This window comes from Parasteatoda tepidariorum, chromosome 4 (assembly GCF_982258835.1).
Source record: "Parasteatoda tepidariorum strain Cologne lab strain chromosome 4, Ptep-v5.0, whole genome shotgun sequence".
In the NCBI taxonomy this organism is placed as follows: domain Eukaryota; kingdom Metazoa; phylum Arthropoda; class Arachnida; order Araneae; family Theridiidae; genus Parasteatoda; species Parasteatoda tepidariorum.
Genome location: NC_141758.1, coordinates 102606640 through 102633831, shown reverse-complemented (window position 1 = coordinate 102633831; position 27192 = coordinate 102606640). Strand labels below are relative to the sequence as shown.

The 27192-nt window shown below is 30.4% G+C and overlaps 1 long non-coding RNA gene across 1 annotated transcript; it reads right to left on the bottom strand.

The window, feature by feature from the left end:
- Window positions 1-65: 65 nt before the first annotated feature.
- On the bottom strand, window positions 66-13959 carry LOC139425737 (uncharacterized). The gene is made up of 2 exons (XR_011636893.2): window positions 13275-13959; window positions 66-5445 (listed from the first exon to the last, which is right to left on the bottom strand). It is a non-coding gene; the product is annotated as an uncharacterized LOC139425737 (long non-coding RNA).
- Window positions 13960-27192: the final 13233 nt, after the last annotated feature.

Here is a 27192-nt window from a genome sequence, read left to right as displayed (position 1 = left end):
AGCATAAAAAAAAAAAAAAAAAAACATTTAAGAACATATACCTTATAAATATAAAAAAAGAAACATTTATATGAAAGTGAATTTATTCAAGAAATGTTGCAGACATCTATAGGAAATTTGCATTTTTAAAAATTCTAGGATATAAATCAGACACGTTTTCAAGTAATTGCAAGAACAGGTAAACTTGTTACATCAAAGATATTGTAAGAAATTTAGTGATTAAATCACAAAGTTTTAACAGTAAACAAATTAACATCAGTGTATAAAACAGAATTATAACAATATTGGCATTTTATTGTTCTGAAATAATAAAAAAAAAATAATTAAAATTATTTTCATAATTTTTTAATACAGTTATAGCTTGATATAGTAACTCCCTGTTGTGATAATATACATACTATAAATCAAAGCCATTATATTGTAAGTAAACTTCGAGCAATAGCAAAATATTTAAACATAACTCATAAACACTGGATTTCTCTCTTTTTTTCTTTTTTACAAAAACAATATTCTATATTTATTTTTTCAAAATTATTTAATTCAGTTATAAGCATGATGTTTCTAAACTAGTTCCGTACAGCCATTTTAGTTGAATGACATAATGTTTAAATAATCACTAAGTTTAAGGAAAATAAAATCAAGAATGATGATGCCTCATGTTTTAACTCTAAAATAAACCATAACACTTCTCATATAGAGTGATTATAATTTTTAATTCCTTCCATTATAATAAAGACCAATTCATGAAATCTCATTTGCTCTGTTTCATAGACACCATATTATTTCAACAGTCATTAGAACGTCCAAACTGAATCCTTATGGCTGAATTTATTCAGTCGCCTGCGACAAAACTCGATAGCTCTAATATCTCTCTGCAAGATACTTTTAATAATAACAAACATATATGTAACTGATTTAAAACAACAGTTGTGCTTACAAAAAAACTATATATATATATATATATATATACACACACACAATACGCACCAAGTATTTCCTTTTTCTCATTTTGTAAATAATCATCATAATAAAAAATAATTAAAAATCATTAGAGATCAGGTTGTAATTAACAATATCATGTAAAAAACCATGAAGAAATCAATAGCAATAACTACCAAAAAATTCGATAGAATTATTTCCTTAAAATGTAAATACTCAAATGCACGCTTTCTATTTTCCATGTTGTTTGAAATATATCAGGGTATTTAAAATCCATGTGTAAATCAATATCAATAAATGCTGAAAATACAATCGAAACATTACATTGATTTACGATACTATCGGCATAAATCAAAAAGTGATCATCTAAATGCATGGTTCGAATATTACATGTGTAAATTTCTGTAGAAAAGAAAACTAAATTTTTTCACTTTTCAAAAAGAAAAATCTTTCTGCAAGAACTCTATAATGCTCACTGACAATGTCGCCATGTCGCTTTAATTTTGCCACGAGGAACTGAACCATTCATTCCAATAAAGTGACCAAAATTTTGTTTCACTTTTTTTATTCCTAGAAATCATTCCAAAAACAAGGGCTACACAACACATTATTTCCCACTTTGAAAACTAACATTTTTCCGTTGACAGTGAGTCAATGGGCAACAGGATAACAAAAGTCTAGAGGAAATTATTCAAACCACCATTTTTTTTTTTTTTTTTTTTTGTTACCACTCTGTGAATGAAAAAGAAGAGACATGACCACTTATTCTTAACTTAGAAGATCCTCGGTATATTCAATGGTCATAAAGATTCGAAATATCTATTACTTTCCAATATTGAGAATTTTCAGTGTATACTGCCTGTGCATGGTGGACCTGTTTGAGTTCATAACCTTTGTAAATTTAGTTTCAAAAGGTTTCAATTACATTTTTTTTTTTTAAATTCATGTGCTAGTAAAGCGGAGTTGCCATCCCCTCTGCAGGGGATCGAAATTAGGATGGTATGACTACAGATCATCCTGAGGGATGTTTCCCAGACCGTCACAAATAGCCCATTGTGCAGCTCTAGTGCGACGTTAATAAACTACAACTTTTTTTTTTTTAATTGTATTTTATCTCTCTGAGAAGTGTTGTAAGAGAGGATTTACTCACGTTCTTCTTGATTTTATTTTAGCTTATACTTAACAGTTCTCTCCAAGATATATTTTTTTTATTTAACCAAATGTTGATTTTTAACGAAAATTACTGCAAGTAAACAGATTAAGGCTATATGCTTAGTATAGAAATAAAAAAAATTTGAAGAAAGTGGATAAAAGAATTACATTGAAATCACAAATTGCTTAAAATATTCAAAATCCTGGAAAGCCTTTTGCTTACTATAATAAAAAATTGTGATGTAATTCAAAAGACCGGAGAACTAGGTGTTCCAATTAAAAGCCATCGTTTTTAAGAAAGAAAATTTCAAATTCTAGAGAAAGCACTGGATGACTTTCTAAAAATTATGCATAATATTAAAAGATTTCATTTGAAAAAAAATTAATGTATTTTCAACCTTTAATGTATTATATTAATATTTTCACTTTATTGCGATAAAAATTGTTTTTACTAATTTCAACTATTCTATCAGTTTCATTAATAAATTTCATCATTACAATATTTCTTTTCACTACTGAATAATCCTGGTTCTAGTTTAGTTATCAAGAGTTTTTTTAATAAAAAAAAAAAGACATTTATTTTAAGATTAAAACATGACATGTTTACCTTTAAAATGAAAAGATAGTATTGAACTGATATCAAAAACTCATTACAAAAACTAGAAAAATAAATTAATGTTATAATTTTGATAAAATATATATTAATAACAAAAAAAATTAACAATGATCAATTATAATAATGCATATAAAAACACAAGATGTGAAAATTGTAGACTAAATGAAAAATTTAGTTCTTAGCAAACTGCTGACGTCATTTGTTAGGCTTATCACAGTTATGTTGTTCTGCAAAGTAGCACAGACAATTTGAAAAGAATAGGACTTTTCAGCAGCTAACAGCATTCACAACTGATTTATAAACTGCTGCACAATAGTTTTAAAAACATAATAGTTGGTATCATTATTTACAATTATATTTTTGTCATAACATTCATTGTATTACTCATTATATTACTTATCAAACAATTTGAAATAAACTTGAATCATATTTTTAGTTTATTTTATATAGAATAAGCTTTAATACAATAAAAACTTGTTTGATAATTTAAAAAATTATCGAAAAATAAAATTGATAAAAATAAAATCAAGGATGATTAAGATTTTAATCCACAAATAAATCACCTTGTGGATTCAAGTTCCTTAACTAAATTTTTATTTGAGTCAAACTGTTGAAATCGATTTTTTATGCTCTAAATTTCGTATGCCAACTTAATTACATCAGAAATTACTTCTAAATATAGACTTACTTTAATCACTGAGTGATTTAAAGTGCATTTAAAATTAAATTGCTTAAATTAAAATCTAGAAATGAAATTTTTGTAAAGCAAATATTTTTAAAAACAGATCCAAAACATATTCATTAAGAAAATGAATTTTTTTCAAAATAAATATTTCTATAACACAATTTTAGAAACATGACAGTAAAACAATTACATTTATCTAGTGTTCATTTATTTATTAGTTAATGAAAAGTGGCTGACAAATATGTTCTAGAACACATTGCCAATTTAGAAGTAAGCTTATGTTGTTATGGTAATACTTAAAAAAAAAACTAGAATAAGAGTGTTTAAATTTGCTTACACTTCAAAACTTAATAAAAATATATAAACATATTAAAACAATCATACTATCAGAAATTTTATATCTAAAAAAAAATAAAAACTCCTGTTTTTTCATGTCGCTTAAAAATACATTGACAAATAAAAAAATTTATTTTAATATTAAATAGAGAAAATTTTTTAAAGGTGTAGAAATAAGTAATAATATAGATTATTCTCACAAATCTAATATTTTTTTTTTTTTTTTTTTTTACTATTTGTGTATTTATTGATTAAATGAAAGAGTATTTACATGTCATGTGATACATATTAAATCCAGTCTTTATTTTTTCTTCAAAATATCATTTTATCCCCATTGGAATCAATTTCAGATTTTGAATGATTCCCAAAAACTTGCAGTGTGTTCTAAAATTTTATATAATTTCACAATTTTTTAAACAAAATGAAAAAAATTTTACATTTTAGTTTATTTGATAGAAATTAAATAAATGGATTTAAAAATAAAGTTGAGGCAAAATATGAGGAAAAATCAATCGGAGCCAAAGGATCAAGAGAGTTTTATCTACCCATAAAAAAATAAAGTCCTAATCTGATTTATCCTCATATATGTTTAAAAAATTTAGAAACTTTATACTTTTTTCTATTATCAGAAAGCACAACAGTATCATACTGAAACTGAGTGCATTTTTAAGCACTGCTTAGCTAAATAAAATTATCAAATGAAAAACTTTTCACTTTCAACTCAGTCAAACTTTTTCTCACAACTATCAATTTTCATGCACAATCTTGGCAACTTTGAGGATGCCACACTACAGAATAAACTTTTTATGGTAAATTCTTTTCTATTAGTAATTTAAAGTTTAAAAAAAAAAAAAAAGAGTGAGTTTAGTAAACTAAATGTATAAACAATACTAAAATTTTCAAACTTCATTTGAAATTTTCTTCAAAATTTCAAAATGCAAATAAAGTATGGCAGCATAATTTTTCTATTATGTTAATTCAGCCCCAATTCTTCGTTTTCACATTTTTATGTTTTGAATAAAAATTTTATGGTTTACATGAACTCAATATTTTCTTTACATTAAATTTTAAATTATTTGTGCTTTTAAAACAGAATTTTTCATGAAGCCCTGCAGAAAAACGTCCTCTTAAGGACAAACACAACAAATGAATCGTTTATCTTTGGTACTTTTTTTTAAAAATAAATAAATTTTAAAATTTCAGAAATTATTGAAACACTTGGTAATCATTAGGTACAACAACAGTATTGCATTGTTCAACTTGTTGGTGAATTTTTAAGTAATGTTTAGTAAAATCAGAATGTCAACTAAACTGAATTGTTCATCTTTGGTATTTTCTTTTTTAAATAAATAAATTTTAAAATTTCAGAAATTATAGGCAGTTTGGTAATCATTAGGTACAACAACAGTATCACATTGTTCAACTTGTTGGTGAATTTTTAAGTAATGTTTAGTAAAATCAGAATGTCTACTGAACTTGATACCACACTCATCACAACCATACTCTTTCGGACAATGATCCGTGTGTGTTTTACAAATCTCTTCAGATGCAAATGTCTTTAGACAAAAATGACAAATGAATTGCTTATCTTTGGTATGTGATCGAACATGCCTGTAAATGTTACTTGAATAAGGAGTAATGTAGGCACAGTACGGGCATCTGTGAATCTTGCGCTTCAATTCTTTAAGCATTTTGACACTTTCAGCATAATAGGGAACTGCAAATAAATACTTGTTAAAATTATATAGTTAATGTTAAAGAAATACAAATTGCAGTAAACTGATTGGTTTCAATACATAATTGAATGTCATGATTTGTATGACACTAAGCACTACATCAATATATATTCATAAAATCTATGTCTTACATGCATAATATAAGTTGATTAAAAAAATTGTTTGAATATTCTCGATATTGAAAATTACAAGAAGCTAATAAAAAATTAATTAAAAATTCAAAGGTAAAAAGAAAGAGTTGAAGTTTTCTTTTTATAAGAGTACATGGCTGCAAAGGTTCATATTTTAAGCTTTAATTTTATAACATGATTCAAATTTTACTTTGATGTAAAATAATTGAAAACCAAGTGCCTGTGGTGGTTCAGGGGATAGGGGCTCGCTTCGCAATAAATTGCCCCAGGTTCAAATCCCAGTGATGGCTGGTTTATACTAATTCCGCACCTACCACAGAGTTGTCCCAAAATATCCTCAATGGTAGACGGAGCATGGGTTAGAGTCCCCTTGCCTTCAGGCAAACCGTGGGAGGTTTTCGTGATTTTCCTTACTATGTAAAGCAAATGCGGATTAGTTCCATCAAAAAGACTTCCACAAAGTCGAGTTAGCCCCAATACTTGATCGAGGAGTTCCAACGTCTTCTAGAATGCGTTCAAAATTACAAGTCTACGGAGTTGAACATTGACTGTCGCAAACTCAAAAATAGTTGTTTTTTATTCAAAGAAGGTTATAAAAACGTGATGTCTAAAGCCGTGATGGCTCAGGGGTGGAACATTCGCTTCCTAATGAAGTGACCCAGGTTCGAATCACAGAGGTGGTTGATTTATACAAATTCTGCTCCCAGCTTGCACTGAGCACAGTCCTGCAAAAAAAAATATATTCTCAGTGGTAGGGGGATCACAGGTTAGTCAGGCTAACCATAGGAGGTTTTTGTGGTTTTCTTCTCCGTGTAATGCAAATGAAATTAGTTCCATCAAAAAGTTATCTATGAAGGCTGGTTTGTCTTAATGCGTGATCCAGGAATTTCCTTGTCTTCCGGGTTGGGTTCAAAACTAACAGGCTACGGAGTTGAACATTGATAGTTGTAAAGTTAGAATTTGGTCAGTGGTTCACTGCCAGTTATAAAACAAAATAAAGCCTAGTAACTGGATCAATAATATTTGCATATCAAAATGATTCATAAACATTTATTACAAAATTAAGCAAAAAAATTTTTCTTCTTCTTTTCATTCAATAGTTTTTAGATTTTCACAAATCAAAAGCCTCCTTAAAATTATGCGATTCTCTAGTGGGCTTGTTCACACCAACTGCTATGTTAATATTTTTTATGAATATTTGACTTTTAAGTTTTGATTTCATTGAGATCAGAACACTAACACGGAACCACAGTCTACAGGATGTAGGGAAAATTGCAGCAAGTTGCATAGTATTGGATGCTGCTGTAAATCATTTTTTTAAAAAATAAATAAAATAATAAACAGTCTCTTCAAAATTTTTTTAAAAAATTGACAAATATAGTGGTTTGTTTAGCTGTCAAATAAAGCACTTAGTTAAAAATTCGAGTAATGGCAAGCGGCAGCAGCCATGTTCTCATTTAGTATGATATGATAATTATTAGTATATTTTATTTCTCCGTCCCATATTTTCAAAACATTTAATGTCATAAAAAAAATTTTTCATATGGAAGCATATGAAGTTTAATTACTTAATTTGTACATTAAGCTTCCCCCCCCCCCTTTTTTTCTTCTAAGCCTTTTAGTTTTTTAGGCATGTTGAAAAAACTATTTTAAAAAAAGGTTTCGATGACATTTATTTCACGAACAAATGATCCCTCAAAAAAGTACCTATTTGTAGGAAATATTATTCAATTTATCATCAATAGTAAATTTTTTTTCCTAGGACTGACAGCTACTTTTTTTTATGTTAATTTTGAAAAGCTAAAAAAAAAAAAATTTTAAAAATCTCCAAACACTTATTTTCTATTGTTGGGGACTTCTAACATATTATAAATTATCTAATTTTCTCCCCAACAATTCTACTAAGTTTTAAAAGAACTCAATTTTTTCTTTTCTTTCATTTCCTTGGCTAATGTAAGGCAACAATAATAATAATAATGTAGATTATTAATGGTATAAAAAGTATCAACACAATATTTTCCAAAAGATAATAGACTTAAAAATGAATCTAATAATAAATACACAAGTCTAACTGCTAGATTAAGCTAAATAATATGGAAAACTATACAAACAACACTGAAACTCATCAATATTATAAAAATATTGAAATAAACTCTTAGAATAATGAATTGAAAATGTACAACATTTAAAACAGCATTCACTAAAGCTGATTTGCTTATTTTATTTTGACAGATGTTGAAATTGTTAACACTACATCAAAATTTAAAAAAATAAATAAATAATAATTCTTTTGTTATGCCATACATTTTAACGTATGTGGTTTTTTACAACAACTGACTTAACATACACTTTTAAAAATCAATTATATTAACAAAAAATTTCCTAAATTTGAAATTTTAAACGTCAAAATTATGAAATATATATTTATTTTTTAAATAATGCATGTTAAGCAAATAAAAAAAATATTTAAATTTATTTTTTATATAAAAGTTTATCAAAATTAGACATTTTTACATGAGCTGTGATAAAATATCTATTGTAACCTTACACAAGTATTTTATATAAAAAAAAGAATTATCAAATTGAAAATGAGACTAAAATTAAGGAAGTTAATAAAGCAACATGAAAGATTAAAATACGTAGATCAGAATAAGAGCATTAAATTTACTTAATAACAAAAGACCTTTAATGCAGGCATCGGTGTAAGTAAGAAATTTTTAACGTTTTTACAATGACATGACTCTTAGCTGCAAATTTATTGCACAGAAATACTTTTTCTGATAGCTATTATAAACTGAAATTGATTATTTTAAAGATTGACAATTCAAATTCTAAGCTAAATCAAGATCATCCTAGCAGTACTCAAGCAGACTGTTTACCCAATGCGTTGTATTCCTAAAACTATAAATAAGCCACACAGGGATGTTTGGAGAGTTTTGTTAATAAATATATAAAAATTCATTTTTAATAATTTTAAAATTTATTTTTAGCACTGAAAATTCAAAATATTGTTTTCTATTTTAAAATATGGATGAAATAGAAAAGATAGTTTCCACATGTCTAGAAGCGCAACAGAAGAAAAAAATCATAAAAATTAAAATCAGATGGTTAAAAAAATGATTTTTTTAAACTATTTTAGATCATTACTTAGACAGGGCTTTTAAAAATGCACAACTTCTCACATTTTAAGGACCATTAATATCTTATATGTAAAATACACATTTAAATCTTGAACTTAAAAAAAAAATGCTTTAATGTTATAGGTAAAAATTTTTATTCCATAGAGATTCATTTTTCTAGAGGCTATGGGAATTATAACATTTAAGTATAGCAATGATTTTTCACACTGGCCACTCACATGTTATGCCAATTGCAGCAAGTTGCCGAAAAGGTTGCAATCAGGAAAAATAAATGAACTCTAGTTCAAATATCTCATATTTTGTCTTTATTTTTAAATGTGTTAAACACCTATCTGAATCTAATTGACCTATCTGAACTTTCAGAATTAAGTTTAATTCATACTATAGGAATAACTCATAAGTATTTTGATCATGAATCAATATAAATAAAAATAGCAAAATAGAAATTCACAATGAAACAAATGAAATAGAATTAAAATAAATTGTCACAAAAAATCCCTTTAATTCTATTCCATTTTGTGGTACTCAACTTGAAATTCTATCTTTTAAATTACAACATTTTGTTTAAAATTAATTAAAATCTTTAAACATTACTAACATTTAGCATATTTACAGCACTTCAAAATTCTAAAATCAGAATTATACTATAAAAATTAATAATATACCAACAATGTAAAAAACATTTTTAGATTGTTTTCACAAAAATACTAGGATTCACTAATTTTTTATATTTTTTTTAATCAAACTTTAAAAAGATAAAATAACGTAATAAAGAATTTTAATAAAATAATTAGTTTTTCTATGTAAAACATGTGAATAAAAATTAATAAAACTTTTAAAAACAAATTATTTTATTAATTAAAATTCTTAAAAAAAATTACACAATTCACAAATACATAAATTAAAAACAATGTATAATATAATCACAATTAATAATGATTGAAATAATTTATTTGAAAATATATTATCATCAAACAACTAATTATACCTTTTTATTAAATTCTCTCTCTCTATATATATAATATACACTTCACTTGGTACTTGAAACTATTATTCAAATACTTTACTATACACTCTTGATTTAATACTTTACTCAGTTGAATATAAACTTAAATGTAAAAACTTTTCTTTATAAATTTGATGTGAATGCAGTTAAGGTTTGATTAAATTGTGTTTAATTAAAACTGCTTAATTTTAAATAAAAGCTGTTATTTCTATTCCCTTTGAAGAAAGATGTTCTTAATCAGGTATTATCAGCAGCTGTTTTAAAGAAAGAGTAAATATCTTTTTTAAAATGAATATGGCAAAAGAAATTCAAGCAGAGAATTCCATGGAGCAGAGAATCAAGCTTTATTCCATGGTTCGAAAACCTAAATTATGTGCAGCAAGCTCACTGATTGTACTTAACTGACTCACATTACCTTCAATTGTAGATGATTACTTCTTTTATTTATATTTTCTCCTCCTTTATTAATACTTTAGATATTATCTACTTCTTGTGAGTTAAAATTACAAGTTTTGTTGTTTCAGATTCATAGTAATACACATATGAAACAGTATTTTCATATTTTATCTTATACGCATATGAAACAGTATTTGCACATTTTGTTTTACTTGGAAAAAAATTTACATCATGTTTCTTACTTTTCTGGAAAATTTAGTTTTATAAATTAATTTAATCTAATAAGTATTTAACTGTTTAAAATTTATTTACGTTCTAGTCTTTTTTCTTTCCTTCCTTTTTTTTCTTTTATGCTGTAATTAGTTTTCTTTAAAGGAAAAAAACCATTGAAAGATTTAATTCCTTTAACATTCAGAATTAACATATCTACAATTTGGAATGTTCTTAGTTTTAGACTTTAGAAATATTTGAAGTTAGAGTTATTAGAAATTAGTTTAGAAAAATGTATAATATATCATACATATAATATATAAAATTATAATATATCAAAATTTAACATATTGGTTAAATTAAATTTCGACTTAGTTTTGCACATCTAAACATAATGTTATAAATTTGATAATAAAATTAATTCAGCAATTCATTTAATTAATTATAAGTATAGAAACACAAGTGCCACCAGAAATTTAGTCAAAAAGGTTCAACCCAAGAAAACAATTATAAAAACATTAAAAAAAAAAAAAAAAAATATTATGCATCTTAGAACTACTTACGAACAATTACAATTCATTAAGTTACTTTAAGCTAAGCAATTTCTATCAAAAATCTTTTTTAACAATATTTAAATTTTAAAGCAAGAACTAATTTAGTTATAAACCTTGTTTTGTTTAAATTCTTTCAACTATGCACATATATATAGTTTGAACACAAAAAAAAAAAAAAAATCCTAGAGTTTGTAATATCAGTCTATAATATCCTATCAAAGTTTTATTCTTTTGTTCTATCTCATACGCAAAAATATATAATAGATAATTATAAGAAAAACTGAAATACCTCCTATTCATAGACATTATTTAAGAATAAATCAATTTAGTGACACATAAACATACTCTATTGAAAAAAAAAAAAAATCTTAAAGTATTATAGAAATTAGTAGTTCAGTTCTAGTACTTATTGACACTTCCTAATCTTAGATAAATTGCTTAAATATAGGTGAAAAAAATATGAATAATAAAACTTCCTCCATAAAAATAAAAAGTCAACTTAATTTTTTTCACTTATGATATAATGTTCCATTGGTTGCAAAGAAAAGATGTACGAAAAATGAAAATATGTGTCAATTAAAAATTTGAAGAAAGACAAATTTCTAAAAAACAGTTAACAATTCAATTAATATAAAAATTACCAACTTTAAGTTATTAATGAGATGAATTTTTCTCAATTGTTTTAGGAAAAAATTAACATTTTGAGCAAATAACCCTTTTACACATTACTGTTGAAATATTAAAGTCATATTAAAACTCTAAGTTAAAAGGAATTTCTTCTAGATACATTGCTCAATAAATTAGACCAAATCTGAAACAAGGGTGACGAAAAACACTCAGAATTTTCAGACCAAATTTCTTGATTTTACTGCCGAGTAGGTTAAAATTTATTATTCAGTTATGTCTTAACATAATATGTATTACAGAACACTTATGTATAAGTCTTTTAGTCTGTAACATGAAAAATGAATAATGTAACACAGGGAATCAAATTTCGATACTAAAGGTACTAGCCAGATTAAACTTTGTGCCCGCCATTATTTTAAGAAAAATATAAACAATTTTTAAAATGTAAAAGTGTAATATAAAGAACTTTTCGGTGATCAAATCCTTAAAAATGGAATAAGCTGAAAAAAAGGGGAACATATTTATTTGAACAAATTAATATTATTTTGAAGTAAGATTGCTGTATGATCGCAATACCTTTAATATTACCCACATCATTAAAAGTTATTGAAATAAAAACACATCAAAAATTAAATTATCAGTAATTTTCTCAAACTTTTAACATTTCATGTTCATATAATGTTGTCTCCCTGCACTAAAATGTCAAGAACAATCTGATGTCAAATTATTTATTATGTTAGAGAGTCTATCTTTACATAATAAATTACTAAATATTCAGTTGCCTAAGGTAATTAAGGAAAATTTTACACCCTCAAATAACATTTTAAAAAAAATTCTTTAAAAAATTTAAAGTAAAAGCAATATTTATTAACAAATAACGTATTTCCTGATTTATGTTTAAGATAAATTTATTCAAAACAAATTTATGCATTTATTTTGAGATATATTTCATAAATGACGTGCCATAAAAATTACGAATCATTACAAGACTAATTTATTTTGGAAACATTATCGAACTTCCGGCATAATAAACATGAAAACGTAAATTTATTATTTTTCCTGATTAACCGGATATTTAACTAAAAATCACTGACAATTTTAGAATGATAAAATTTCCTGACTGTCGTATAGCCACCCTAAGAACATAGTATAATAGTTTGAATAATTACATCATCAATTATCTTTTAATATCTTACAGTTATACTTTAAAATCTGGTAATAAAGATTTGAGGTGAATAGTAAAATTACACATATAATTTGTATCAACAAAAGAATTGATAAATAAAAATTATAATTTTGTATGGTATACTATAAGTTTTAGGCTACTGGACATTTCAATTTCATTTTATAGTTAAAACATTTAAAATCTAATGCAACCATACAATAAAAAAAATAATAAAAAAAATACACAGAAATAAAATTAACAAATTATTAGTAAATAAAAGTTAAACACAAGATACAATATTAATCAATATTTGTTAAAATTGTGACAAAACTGAACTCATAATCAGTTATAGAACGTGGTTTTTGCAAAATAAAATGCACATATTTGCAACATTGATTATAAATTTTGCAATTATATATCATAACAAATGAGCATAATTTTTGCAATATTGCACTAAACATTAATGAATTTACACCAATTCTTCAAGATGGTTCTATTTTTTTCGATAATTTGAACACTGTTAAGCACAAACTTTCAATTACACAAATCGTTCTGTTATGAATTTGAAAAAAGCAAATTACACTCATTATGTGAAGTAAATTAAAGGTTTAATTAAAATTTCATTAATACATCCTTTTATCCTGTAATCACAACAAATAATTATTTGCGAAGAATTTAAACAACGGGAATCACTACACTCTCTGGACACGAGTTAATTTTAATTATGCATTGAATTAAAATTTGCAAATAATTAAAAAAATTAACCGAAGCCCTGAAACCATTTTAAAATTTTATTGACAACTTAAATTCATAGGCTACAGTTAGTTCAAAAATTTTGCAAACCGAAAAAAAAGGGAAGTTATTGATAATTGAAACCGACAAGAGATGGCGTTATAGCAAAACGCTTTATCTATGGCAACATTATCAGCTTTGTTATAGTCAAGTGCTCCCTACGTAGCTGACTCAGACCAATTATTAATTGAAGCTCATCGTTACAATTAAATTTTAAAAAAACACCATACTTAATGTGTATCATGCCGATTCTAGCTTACGCCTGCCTTACTTGGGACTGCTTAAATCTATCCCAAATGAGAAGACTAGAAATAGCTCAAAACAAAATGCTCAAATGGATTACTGGTGCACCTACCGAACAAAACTAATATAAATGAATTAAATACAGACACAATTAGAGAATATGTTAATAAATTAAGTGCCACTTTCTATAATAAATTGAAAGATAATGATCCAGCAGGCTTTAAAGAAATCCTCAATAAAGAATTAGTCATAGATATGAAGGATTACAATCCAATAACTTCATTTCTACTATCAGATGGTGTTCTATCCAAACAGTACAAATAACCCCGATTTGGATCAATTCATACAAACTGCATACTCTGTACCAGAGTTGGCCTTCGATTACAGCAATCGATTACAACTGTAATTGATTACAGATAATTACAGCTATGTAATCAATTACTTGTAATCACGATTACAAGTGCATAATGTAATCAAAAATGTAATCAATTACAGTAGTGAAAAATGTAAGTGTGAATTACAGTACACTAATTACAGTTTCACTAATTACAGTAGTGAAAAATGTAATCAATTACATTTTTCAATTACAGCAATCAATTACTTGTAATCATGATTCCAAGTAATAGCGATTACAAGTAATCACAACGAAAACGATTACGGGTAATTATGATTACAAGAAATTAAAATATATGATTACATGTAATCATGATTACATGTAATTCGATAACATGTAATTTTGATTACTTGTAATCAAACTATACGATTACAAGTTTTACGATTGTATACTATAAGCAAATTCATTATGTAAGTATGCATGAGTTTACATATTTTTATGTACATAGAATGTACGCACGAATGAACGTACAATTTGCGATTCCTATACAATATATGCACAAACGTTGTTTGTACGTACAATATTCATAATTATACTGTAATATACTTAATGCAATACACATATGCTTAGTACATATAATTATGCATTTATGATACATGTACGCAGCTATGTTAGTTTGTACAAAAAGGCAATGTTTTGTATCTCTGTATGCATAGACAATGCATGTATGAACGTATATCAAAATAATGTTTATGCGTTTGCATGCTTTTATGTACTTAAGTACATACATTGTATGAATTTACGATAATAGCACGTATATACACTGTACGTATGTATATAAAATTGGACGTATTTACGTACAATATATAAGAATGTTATTTAAAGGTGCAATATATGCACATAGTTGCGTAAATAAAATGCGTACATGTATGCATGCACATTTATATGTACATCGGTATATGTACATCGATATATGTACACGCAAAGTATGAACTTATGTACAACGTACGATGTACTTGTATAACTACATATTCTGTTAATACTTATGCCCATGTAATGTATGGATGCACAAAAAAATAGTTATATGCACAATGTACGCATGTACATACAACGTATACATGTACATAACTACAAGTAATGTATAAATACATGCGTACATTTAAATATATGTAATTACAATACACACATACATTGCGCATACATTAAAAAAAACTTATATAAGTAAAGTTATTAAAGTTTGTTTTAAAATTTATTTTAAGGCATATAAAACTCGACCTCATATTTTTTGGAAAGATGAGAGGAGAGAGCTTTTGAAGTGAAACTGTGGTAGGCTTCACCTATCACTGTGGACTGGAAGGAAGGCCACCAGACAAGCAAGTTCGCTGCAGGAGGGAGGGATCCTGGATTCGAATCCCAGGGACGGTCAAATGTTCAAAAAATTTTATTTTCTTTTTTCTTGCTTATTTTAAATTATATTATTTTTTTACGTGTTTTTCGATATTCTGGAGGTTCCTGCATGTAGGAAAAAAAATTTTATTTGTAAAATGGGAAAAAACTGGAAAAATCCAAGAGAATCAGTTTATCTGCCGTTTTTGACTTCTTTTGTAATATTTTGGATATTCTAGCATGCATGGGGTGTTTTCTGTGTGTGAAGTCCTGCAAAGAAAGCGTAATGGAATAATAAAATAAAAGTATAAAAAATTAAATGGCTCGAGAAAGGTTCAAATTTCAAGACCCCCTAGCTCCATTTAATATCAAGGTATAATTTTCAAACTCGGACCCTAAGTAGGGGTCTATGGTCCAAACAAGGCTGCTGAAAAATTTTTTTATAGGCCAATTAGGAGGGTCACAGTGGGCCCCTAAATGTATATTGCGAAGATGAGAGGAGAGAGCTTTTGAAAGGAAACTGTGGTAGGCCTACCGTATCACTGTGGACAGGAAAGTAGGCCACCAGACAAGCAAGTTCGCTGCAGGAGGGAGGGGTCCTGGGTTCGAATCCAAGGGACGGTCAAATTTCCAAAAAAAAACATCTTTTTTTGATTATTTTAAATTATATTATTTTTTTATGTGTTTTTCGATATTCTGAAGGTTCCTGCATGAAGGAAAAAAAAAATTTTTTTTTGAGAAAATGGTAAAAATCCAAGAAAATCAGTTTATTTGCTCTTTTTCGACTTCTATTGTAACATTTTGGATAATCTAACCTGCATGGGGTGTTTTCTGTGTGTGAAGTCCAGCAAAGAAAGCGTAATGGAATAATAAAAAAAAAATAATAAAAAAATAATATAACTCGAGAAAGGTTCAAATTTCAAGACCCCCCTAGCTCCCTTTAATATCAAGGAATAATTTTCAAACTCGGACCCTAAGTAGGGGTCTATGGTCCAAACAAGGCTGCGGAAGATAATTTTTAAAGGCCAATTAGGGGGGTCACAGTGGGCCCCTAAATGTATATTGCAAAGATGAGAGTAGAGAGCTTTTGAAACGAAACTGTGGTAGGCTTCACGTATCACTGTGGACAGGAAGGTAGGCCACCAAACAAGCGAGTTCGCTGCAGGAGGGAAGGGTCCTGGGTTCAAATCCCAGGAACAGTCAAATTTCCAAAAAATTTTCTTTTTTTTTTGGATTATTTTAAATTATATTATTTTTTTCTGTGTTTTTCGATGTTCTGGAGGTTCCTGCATGTAGGAAAAAATGTTTTTATTGGGAAAATGGGAAAAAACTGGAAAAAACCGAGGAAAATCAGTTTTATTGCTCTTTTCCGACTTCTATTGTAACTTTATTGATGTTCTAGCATGCATGGGGTGTTTTATGTGAGTGAAGTCCCGCAAAGAAAGCGTAATGGAATAATAAAATAAAAGTATAAAAAATTAAATGGCTCGAGAAAGGTTCAAATTTCAAGACCCTCTAGCTCCCTTTAATATCAAGGTATAATTTTCAAACTCGGATCCTAAGTAGGGGTTTATGGTTCAAACAAGGCTGCTGAAAATAATTTTTATAGGGCAATTACGGGGGTCACAGTGGGCCTCTAAGTGTATATTGAGAAGATGAGAGGAGAGTGCTTTTGAAGCGAAATTGTGGTAGGCTTCACGTATTACCGTGGACTGGAAGGTAAGCCTCCAGACAAGGAGGTTCGCTGCAGGAGGGAGGGGTCTTGGGTTCGAATCCAAGGGAAGGTCACATTTTAAAAAAATTTTCCTTTTTTTTATTTTGAATTATATTATTTTTTTTTATGTGTTTTTCGATATTCTGGAGGTTTCTGCATGTAGGTAAAAAAAATTTTATTGGGAAAATGTTAAAAAACTGGAAAATCCGGGAAAATCAGTTTATTTGCTCTTTTCCGACCTCTATTGTAACAATTTGGATATTCTAGCATGCATAAGGTGTTTTCTGTGTGTGAAGTCCAGCAAAGAAAGCGCAATGGAATAATAAAAAAAAAGAATAAAAAAATAAAATGAATCGAGAATGGTTCAAATTTCATGACCCCCTAGCTCCCTTTAATGTCAATGTATAATTTTCAATCTCGGACCCGAAGTAGGGGTCTATGGTCCAAACAAGTCTGCTGAAGATAATTTTTATAGGCATATTAGGGAGGTCACAGTGTGCCCCTAAAAGTATATTGCGAAGATTAGAGGAGAGAGCTTTTGAAGCGAAACTGTGGTAGGCTTCACGTATCACCGTGGACTGGAAGGTAGGACACCAGGCAAGCAAGTTCGCTGCAGGAGGGAGGGGTCCTGGGTTCGAATCCAAGGGACGCTCAAATTTCCAAAAAATCTTCTTTTTTTGTTTATTTTAAATTATATGATTTTTTATGTGTTTTTCGATATTCTGGAGGTTCCTGCATGAAGAAAAAAAATTTATTGGAAAAATGGGAAAAAACTGGAAAAATCCAGGTAAATCAGCTTATTCACTCTTTTTCGACTTCTACTGTAACAATTTGGATATTCTAGAATGCATGGGGTGCTTTCTGTGTGTGAAGTCCAGCAAAGAAAGCGTAATGGATTAATAAAAAAAAGAATAAAAAAATAAAATGGCTCGAGAATGGTTCAAATTTCATGACCCCCTAGCTCCCTTTAATATCAATGTATAATTTTCAAACTCGGACCCTAAGTAGGGGTCTATGAATCAAACAAGGCTGCTGAAGATAATTTTTATAGGCCAATTTGGGGGGTAACAGTGGGCCCCAAAAGGTATATTGCGAAGATGAGAGGAGAGAGATTTTGAAGCTAAACTGTGGTAGGCTTCACGTATCACCGTGCACTGGACGGTAGGCCACCAGACATGCAAGTTCGCTGCCGGAGGGAGGCGTCCTGGGTTCGAATCCAAGAGACAGTCAAATTTTCAAAAATTCTTTTTTTTTAAAGATTATATTATTTTTTTTATATGTTTTTCGATATTCTGGAGGTTCTTGCATGTAGGAAAGAAAAAAATATTTATTGGGAAAAAACTGGAAAAATCCCGGAAAATCAGTTTATTTGTTGTTTTTCGACTTCTATTGTAACATTTTGGATATTCTAGAATGCATGGGGTGTTATCTGTGTGTGAAGTCCAGCAAAGAAAGGGTAATGGAATAATAAAAGAAAAAGAATAAAAAAATAAAATGGCTCGAGAATGGTTCAAATTTCATGACCCCCTAGCTCCCTTTAATATCAATGTATAATTTTCAAACTCGGGCCCTAGGTAGAGGTCTATGATCCAAACAAGGCTGCTGAAGATAATTTTTATAGGCATATTAGGGGGGTCACAGTGTGCCCCTAAAAGTATATTGCGAAGATGAGAGGAGAGAGCTTTTGAAGCGAAATTGTGGTAGGCTTCACGTATCACCGTGGACTGGACGGTAGGCCACCAGACATGCAAGTTCGCTGCCGGAGGGAGGCGTCCTGGGTTCGAATCCAAGTGACAGTCAAATTTTCAAAAAAGCTTTTTTTTAAATTATATTATTTTTTTATATGTTTTTCGATATTCTGGAGGCTCTTGCATGTAGGAAAAAAAAATTTTATTATGAAAAAACTGGAAAAATCCCGGAAAATCAGTTTATTTCTTGTTTTTCGACTTCTATTGTAACAATTTGGATATTCTAGCATGCATAAGGTGTTTTCTGAGTGTGAAGTCCAGCAAAGAAAGCGTAATGGAATAATAAAAAAAAGAATAAAAAAATAAAATGAATCGAGAATGGTTCAAAGTGCATGACCCCCTAGCTCCCTTTAATATCAATGCATAATTTTCAAACTCGGACCCTAAGTAGGGGTCTATGGTCCAAACAAGGCTGCTGAAGATAATTTTTATAGGCATATTAGGGGGGTCACAGTGCGCCCCTAAAAGTATATTGCGAAGATGAGAGGAGAGAGCATTTGAAGCGAAATTGTGGCAGGCTTCATGTATCACCGTGGATAGGAAGGTAGGCCACCAAACAAGCAAGTTCGCTGCAGGAGGGAGGGCTCCTGGGTTCAAATCCAAGGGACGGTCAAATTTCCAAAAAATCTTCTTTTTTTGCTTATTTTAAATTATATTATTTTTTTATGTGTTTTTCGATATACTGGAGGTTCCTACATGTAGGGCAAAATTTTTTATTGGGAAAATGGGAAAAAACTGGGAAAATCCGGGAAAATCAGTTTATTTGCTCTTTTCGACATATATTGTAACAATTTGGATACTCTAGAATGCATGAGGTGTTTTCTGTGTGTGAAGTCTAGCAAAGAAAGCGTAATGGAATAATAAAAAAAAGAATAAAAAAATAATATTTCTCGAGTAAGGTTCAAATTTCAAGGCTCTCCTAGCTCCCTTTATTATCAAGGTATAATTTTCAAACTCGAACCCTAAGTAGGGGTCTCTGGTCCAAACAAGGCTGCTGAAGATAATTTTTATAGGCCAATTAGGGGGGTAACAGTGGGCCCCAAAAGGTATATTGCGAAGATGAGAGGAGAGAGCTTTTGAAGCGAAACTGTGGTAGTTTTCACGTATCACCGTGGACTGGACGGTAGGCCACCAGACATGCAAGTTCGCTGCCGGAGGGAGGCGTCCTGGGTTCGAATCCAAGAGACAGTAAAATTTTCAAAAATTATTATTTTTTTAAAATTATATTTTTTGTATATGTTTTTCGATATTCTGGAGGTTCTTGCATGTTGGAAAAAAAATTTATTGGGAAAAAACTGTCAAAATACCGGAAAATCAGTTTATTCGTTGTTTTTCGACTTCTATTGTAACATTTTGGATATTCTAACAAGCATGGGGTGTTTTCTGTGTGTGAAGTCCAGCAAAGAAAGCGTAATGGAATAATAAAAAAAAAGAATAAAAAAATAAAATGGCTCGAGAATGGTTCAAATTTCATTACCTTCTAGCTCCCTTTAATATCAATGTATAATTCTCAAACTCGGACCCTAAGTAGGGGTCTATGATCCAATCAAGGCTGCAGAAGATAATTTTTGTAGGCATATTAGGGGGGTCACAGTGTGCCCCTAAAAGTATATTGCGAAGGCGAGAGGAGAGAGCTGTTGAAGCGAAATTGTGGTCGCCTTCACGTATCACCGTGGACTGGAAGGTAGGCCACCAGACAAGAAAGTTCGCTGCAGGAGGGGGGGTCCTGGGTTCGAATCCAGGGGACGGTCAAATTTCCAAAAAATCATCTTTTTTCGTTTATTTTAAATAATATTATTTTTTTATGTGTTTTTCGATATTCTGAAGGTTCCTGCCTGAAGGGAAAAAAAATTTTTTTATTGAGAAAATGGGAAAAATCCAGGAAAATCAGTTTATTTGCTCTTTTTCAAAATCTATTGTAACATTTTGGATAATCTAGCCTGCATGGGGTGCTTTCTGTATGTGAAGTCCAGCAAAGAAAGCGTAATGGAATAATTAAAAAAAAGAATAAAAAAATAATATTACTCCAGAATGGTTCAAATTTCATTACCTTCTAGCTTCCTTTAATATCAATGTATAATTTTCAAACTCGCACCCTAAGTAGGGGTCCATGGTCCAAACAAGGCTGCTGAAAATAATTTTTATAGGCCAATTAGGGGAGTCACAGTGGGCCCCTAAATGTATATTGCGAAGATGAGAGGATAGAGCTTTTGAAGCGAAACTGTGGTAGGCTTAACGTATCACTGTGGACAGGAATGTAGGCCACCAGACAAGAAAGTTCGCTGCAGGTGGGAGGGGTCCTGGGTTCAAATCCAAGGGACGGTCAAATTTTCAAAAAAGCTTTTTTTTAAATTATATTATTTTTTTATATGTTTTTCGATATTCTGGAGGCTCTTGCATGTAGGAAAAAAAATTTTTATTATGAAAAAACTGGAAAAATCCCAGAAAATCAGTTTATTTGCTCTTTTCGACATATATTGTAACAATTTGGATACTCTAGAATGCATGGGGTGCTTTCTGTGTGTGAAGTCCAGCAAAGAAAGCGTAATGGAATAATAAAAAAAAGAATAAAAAAATAATATTTATCGAGAAAGGTTTAAATTTCAAGACCCCCCCTAGCTCCCTTTACTATCAAGGTATAATTTTCAAACTCGGACCCTAAGTAGGGGTCTATGGTACAAACAAGGATGCTGAAGATAATTTTTATAGGCATATTAGGGGGGTCACAGTGCGCCCCTAAAAGTATATTGCGAAGATGAGAGGAGAGAGCATTTGAAGCGAAATTGTGGCAGGCTTCATGTATCACCGTGGACTGGAAGGTAGGCCACCAAACAAGCAAGTTCGCTGCAGGAGGGAGGGGTCCTGGGTTCAAATCCAAGGGACGGTCAAATTTCCAAAAAATCTTCTTTTTTTGTTTATTTTAAATTATATTATTTTTTTATGTGTTTTTCGATATACTGGGGGTTCCTGCATGTAGGGCAAAATTTTTTATTGGGAAAATGGGAAAAAACTGGGAAAATCCTGGAAAATCAGTTTATTTGCTCTTTTCGACATATATTGTAACAATTTGGATACTCTAGAATGCATGAGGTGCTTTCTGTGTGTGAAGTCCAGCAAAGAAAGCGTAATGGAATAATAAAAAAAAAGAATAAAAAAATAATATTTCTCGAGTAAGGTTCAAATTTCAAGGCTCTCCTAGCTCCCTTTATTATCAAGGTATAATTTTCAAACTCGAACCCTAAGTAGGGGTCTCTGGTCCAAACAAGGCTGCTGAAGATAATTTTTATAGGCCAATTAGGGGGTAACAGTGGGCCCCAAAAGGTATATTGCGAAGATGAGAGGAGAGAGCTTTTGAAGCGAAACTGTGGTAGTTTTCACGTATCACCGTGGACTGGACGGTAGGCCACCAGACATGCAAGTTCGCTGCCGGAGGGAGGCGTCCTGGGTTCGAATCCAAGAAACAATCAAATTTTCAAAAAATCTTTTTTTTTTTTTTAAATTATATTATTTTTTTGTATGTTTTTCGATATTCTGGAGGTTCATGCATGTAGGAAGAAAAAAAATTTTTATTGGGAAAAAACTGGAAAAATCCCGGAAAATCAGTTTATTTGTTGTTTTTCGACTTCTATTGTAACAATTTGGATATTCTAGCATGCATAAGGTGTTTTCTGTGTGTGAAGTCCAGCAAAGAAAGCGTAATGGAAAAATAAAAAAAAAGAATAAAAAAATAAAATGAATCGAGAATGGTTCAAATTTCATGACCCCCTAGCTTCCTTTAATATCAATGTATAATTTTCAAACTCGGACCCTAAGTAGGGGTCTATGGTCCAAACAAGGCTGCTGAAGATAAATTTTATAGGCATATTAGGGGGGTCACAGTGTGCCCCTAAAAGTATATTGCGAAGATGAGAGGAGAGAGCTTTTGAAGCAAAATTGTGGTAGGCTTCACGTATCACCGTGGACTGGAAGGTAGGCCACCAGACAAGCAAGTTCGTTGCAGGAAGGAGGGGTCCTGGGTTCGAATCCAAGGGACGGTCAAATTTCCAAAAAATGTTCTTTTTTTGTTTATTTTAAATTATATTATTTTTTTTATGTGTTTTTCGATATTCTGGAGGTTTCTGCTTGAAGAAAAAAAATTTTTTTGTTGGGAAAATGTGAAAAATCCAGGAAAATCAGTTTATTTGCTCTTTTTCGACTTCTATTGTAACATTTTGGATAATCTAACCTGCATGGGGTGTTTTCTGTGTGTGAAGTCCAGCAAAGAAAGCGTAATGGAATAATTAAAAAAAAGAATAAAAAAATAATATTACTCCAGAAAGGTTCAAATTTCAAGACCCCCTAGCTCCCTTTAATATCAAGGTATAATTTTCAAACTCGGACCCTAAGTAGGGGTCTATGGTCCAAAAAAGGCTGCTGAAGATAATTTTTATAGGCATATTAGGGGGGTCACAGTGGGCCCCTAAATGTATATTGCGAAGATGAGAGGAGAGAGCCTTTGAAGGGAAACTGTGGTAGGCTTCACGCATCACCGTGGACTGGAAGGTAGGCCACCAGAACAGCAAGTTCGCTGCAAGGAGGAGGGGTTCCTGGGTTCGATTCCAAGGGACGGTCCAATTTTCAAAAAATTTTCTTTCTTTTTTTTTTGTTTATTTTAAATTATATTATTTTTTTTATGTGCTTTTCGATATTCTGAAGGTTCCTGCCTGTAGGAAAAAAAAATTTTTATTGGGAAAATAGGAAAAAACTGGAAACATCCAGGAAAATCTGTTTATTTGCTCTTTTTCGACTTCTATAGTAACATTTTGGACGTTCCAGCATGCATGGGGTGTTTTCTGTGTGTGAAGTCCTGCAAAGAAAGTGTAAGGGAATAATAAAAAATTAAAAAAAATGACTCGAGAAGGGTTCAAATTTCAAGACCCTCTAGCTCCCTTAAATATCAAGGTATAATTTTCAAACTCGGACCCTACGTAGTGGTCTATGGTGCAAACAAGACTTCTGAAGATAATTTTTATAGACAAATTAGGGGGGTCACAGTGGGCCCCTAAAGGTACATTGCGAAGATGAGAGGAGAGAGCTTTTGAAGCGAAATTGTGGTAGGCTTCACGTATCACCGTGGACTGGAAGGTAGGCCACCAGAACAGCAAGTTCGCTGCAAGGAGGAGGGGTTCCTGGGTTCGATTCCAAGGGACGGTCAAATTTTCAAAAAAATGTCTTTCTTTTTTTTTGTTTATTTCAAATTATATTATTTTTTTTTGTGTTTTTCGATATTCTGATGGTTCCTGCTTGTAGGAAAAAAAATCTTTATTGGGAAAATAGGAAAAAACTGGAAACATCCAGGAAAATCTGTTTATTTGCTCTTTTTCGACTTCTATAGTAACATTTTGGACGTTCTAGCATGCATGGGGTGTTTTCTGTGTGTGAAGTCCTGCAAAGAAATTGTAATGGAATAATAAAAAATAAAATAAAAAAATGACTCGAGAAGGGTTCAAATTTCAAGACCCTCTAGCTCCCTTAAATATCAAGGTATAATTTTCAAACTCGGACCCTACGTAGGGGTCTATGGTGCAAACAAGACTGCTGAAGATAATTTTTATAGGCCAATTAGGGGGGTCACAGTGGGCCCCTAAAGGTACATTGCGAAGATGAGAGGAGAGAGCTTTTGAAGCGAAATTGTGGTAGGCTTCACGTATCACCGTGGACTGGAAGGTAGGCCACCAGAACAGCAAGTTCGCTGCAAGGAGGAGGGGTTCCTGGGTTCGATTCCTAGGGACGGTCAAATTTTCAAAAAATTTTCTTTCTTTTTTTTGTTTATTTTAAATTATATTATTTTTTTTATGTGTTTTTCGATATTCTGAAGGTTCCTGCATGTAGGGAAAAAAATTTTTTATTGGGAAAATAGGAAAAAACTGCAAACATCCAGGAAAATCTGTTTATTTGCTCTTTTTCGACTTCTATAGTAACATTTTGGACGTTCTAGCATGCATGGGGTGTTTTCTGTGTGTGAAGTCCTGCAAAGAAAGTGTAATGGAATAATAAAAAATAAAAAAAAAATGACTCGAGAAGTGTTCAAATTTCAAGACCCTCTAGCTCCCTCAAATATCAAGGTATAATTTTCAAACTCGGACCCTACGTAGGGGTCTATGGTGCAAACAAGACTGCTGAAGATAATTTTTATAGACCAATTAGGGGGGTCACAGTGGGCCCCTAAAGGTACATTGCGAAGATGAGAGGAGAGAGCTTTTGAAGCGAAATTGTGGTAGGCTTCACGTATCACCGTGGACTGGAAGGTAGGCCACCAGAACAGCAAGTTCGCTGCAAGGAGGAGGGGTTCCTGGGTTCGATTCCAAGGGACGGTCAAATTTTCAAAAAAATTTCTTTCCTTTTTTTTTGTTTATTTTAAATTATATTATTTTTTTATGTGTTTTTCGTTATTCTGAAGGTTCCTGCTTGTAGGAAAAAAAATTTTTATTGGGAAAATAGGAAAAAACTGGAAACATCCAGGAAAATCTGTTTATTTGCTCTTTTTCGACTTCTATAGTAACATTTTGGACGTTCTAGCATGCATGGGGTGTTTTCTGTGTGTGAAGTCCTGCAAAGAAAGTGTAATGGAATAATAAAAAATAAAAAAAAATGACTCGATAAGGGTTCAAATTTCAAGACCCTCTAGCTCCCTTAAATATCAAGGTATAATTTTCAAACTCGGACCCTAAGTAGGGGTCTATGGTGCAAACAAGACTGCTGAAGATAATTTTTATAGACCAATTAGGGGGGTCACAGTGGGCCCCTAAAGGTACATTGCGAAGTTGAGAGGAGAGAGCTTTTGAAGCGAAATTGTGGTAGGCTTCACGTATCACCGTGGACTGGAAGGTAGGCCACCAGAACAGCAACTTCGCTGCTTAAGGGGGGGTCCTGGGTTCGAATCCCAGGGAAGTAAAATGAAACTTGGTAGGTTTTGATGTTTGAAGCCTAATTCTTTTAAACTTTGGTAAATCAGAATCATCATTCACAGCTTTGAGAACTTTGTTTATTGTCTTAATTCCGTTACGGCGAAATGAATCATGAACTCATCAATATTATTTCTTTCTCAGCTTTATTAATGCAAGATTTCTTCTGCCGTTTTCAGGAGGACTTAAAACCATCACTTTATTTTCTATATTGCTCATGAAACACCTGCAAAAAGTCATCATTGCGAAACAAACAATCAAGACAGTGTTTCCCAAAGTATGGTAGCAGTTTAGTGGGGGTACGCGTTCTTATGCGAAATATCTTGAAACAAACATAAATTTCAAAAATGTTTATTTAAAAAGAAAACTAGACATGAAAATTTACGATTACGTATTTTTCTATCGGATATTTTTTGCAGAGTTAACAGTTAAAAATTAGTAGTGTCAACAGCCAATTGTAATTTTTAACTTTTAAGCAATTTATTTATAGTAAAAAATACATTCATTTTTTAATTAATGGTACACAGCGTTACGAAAAATTTAGAAAGGGTACACAGAAAGACATAAGTTTGGGAAGAAATTTGTAAAAATAACATAAGTAAGAAAGAAAATAAATAGAATAAAACAACAAAAAACGTTAAAATAAAGAAATTGTTGCTTAAATACTGTATAAATGCTTCCATTTGCAAATGTCAAACAAGGTCAAGTGTTAAATTATAACATACCATAACAAAAGTGATAAGTATAGACCTATAATAAGGGGTAGAATGTATGTGTATATTTCTCAATGCGTAAAATAGCGTTAAAGTGGAAAAATTATTGTATATATCTTCCCTAGAACTTTCAAACTCGATTGGGGGTTATATTATAACAAACTATACAACTATTCCTTAGGAAATAATTTAAGACTAATTTGGGAGCCCACAATGCAGTACGATATGTAAGTCTGTACGTATATATAGATTTAAATGTCTATAATTACATTAAAATTGAGAAATTGTTGCTCATATACTGTATATATATAAGGCCCGTAATTCACCTTAATATTAAGCTACAAGTTTCGAACTCGGTCAGGCGCTATATTATAACATACTATACTACCCTTTTAAAGGAAATAATTGTAGACAAATTAAGGGCCCCACAATGTGACACAATATGTAAGAATATACTTCAAAGTGCCTATAATAGCGTTGAAATGGAGAAACTGTAGCTCATATATATAGCCTCAAATCTTTCCTTTATATAACTTTCAAACTCGGTCAGGTATATTATTGCATACTCTAATATATAGAGAGAGAAATTCGGGGAATCACAATCTTGCACAAAAAGGTTTCATTG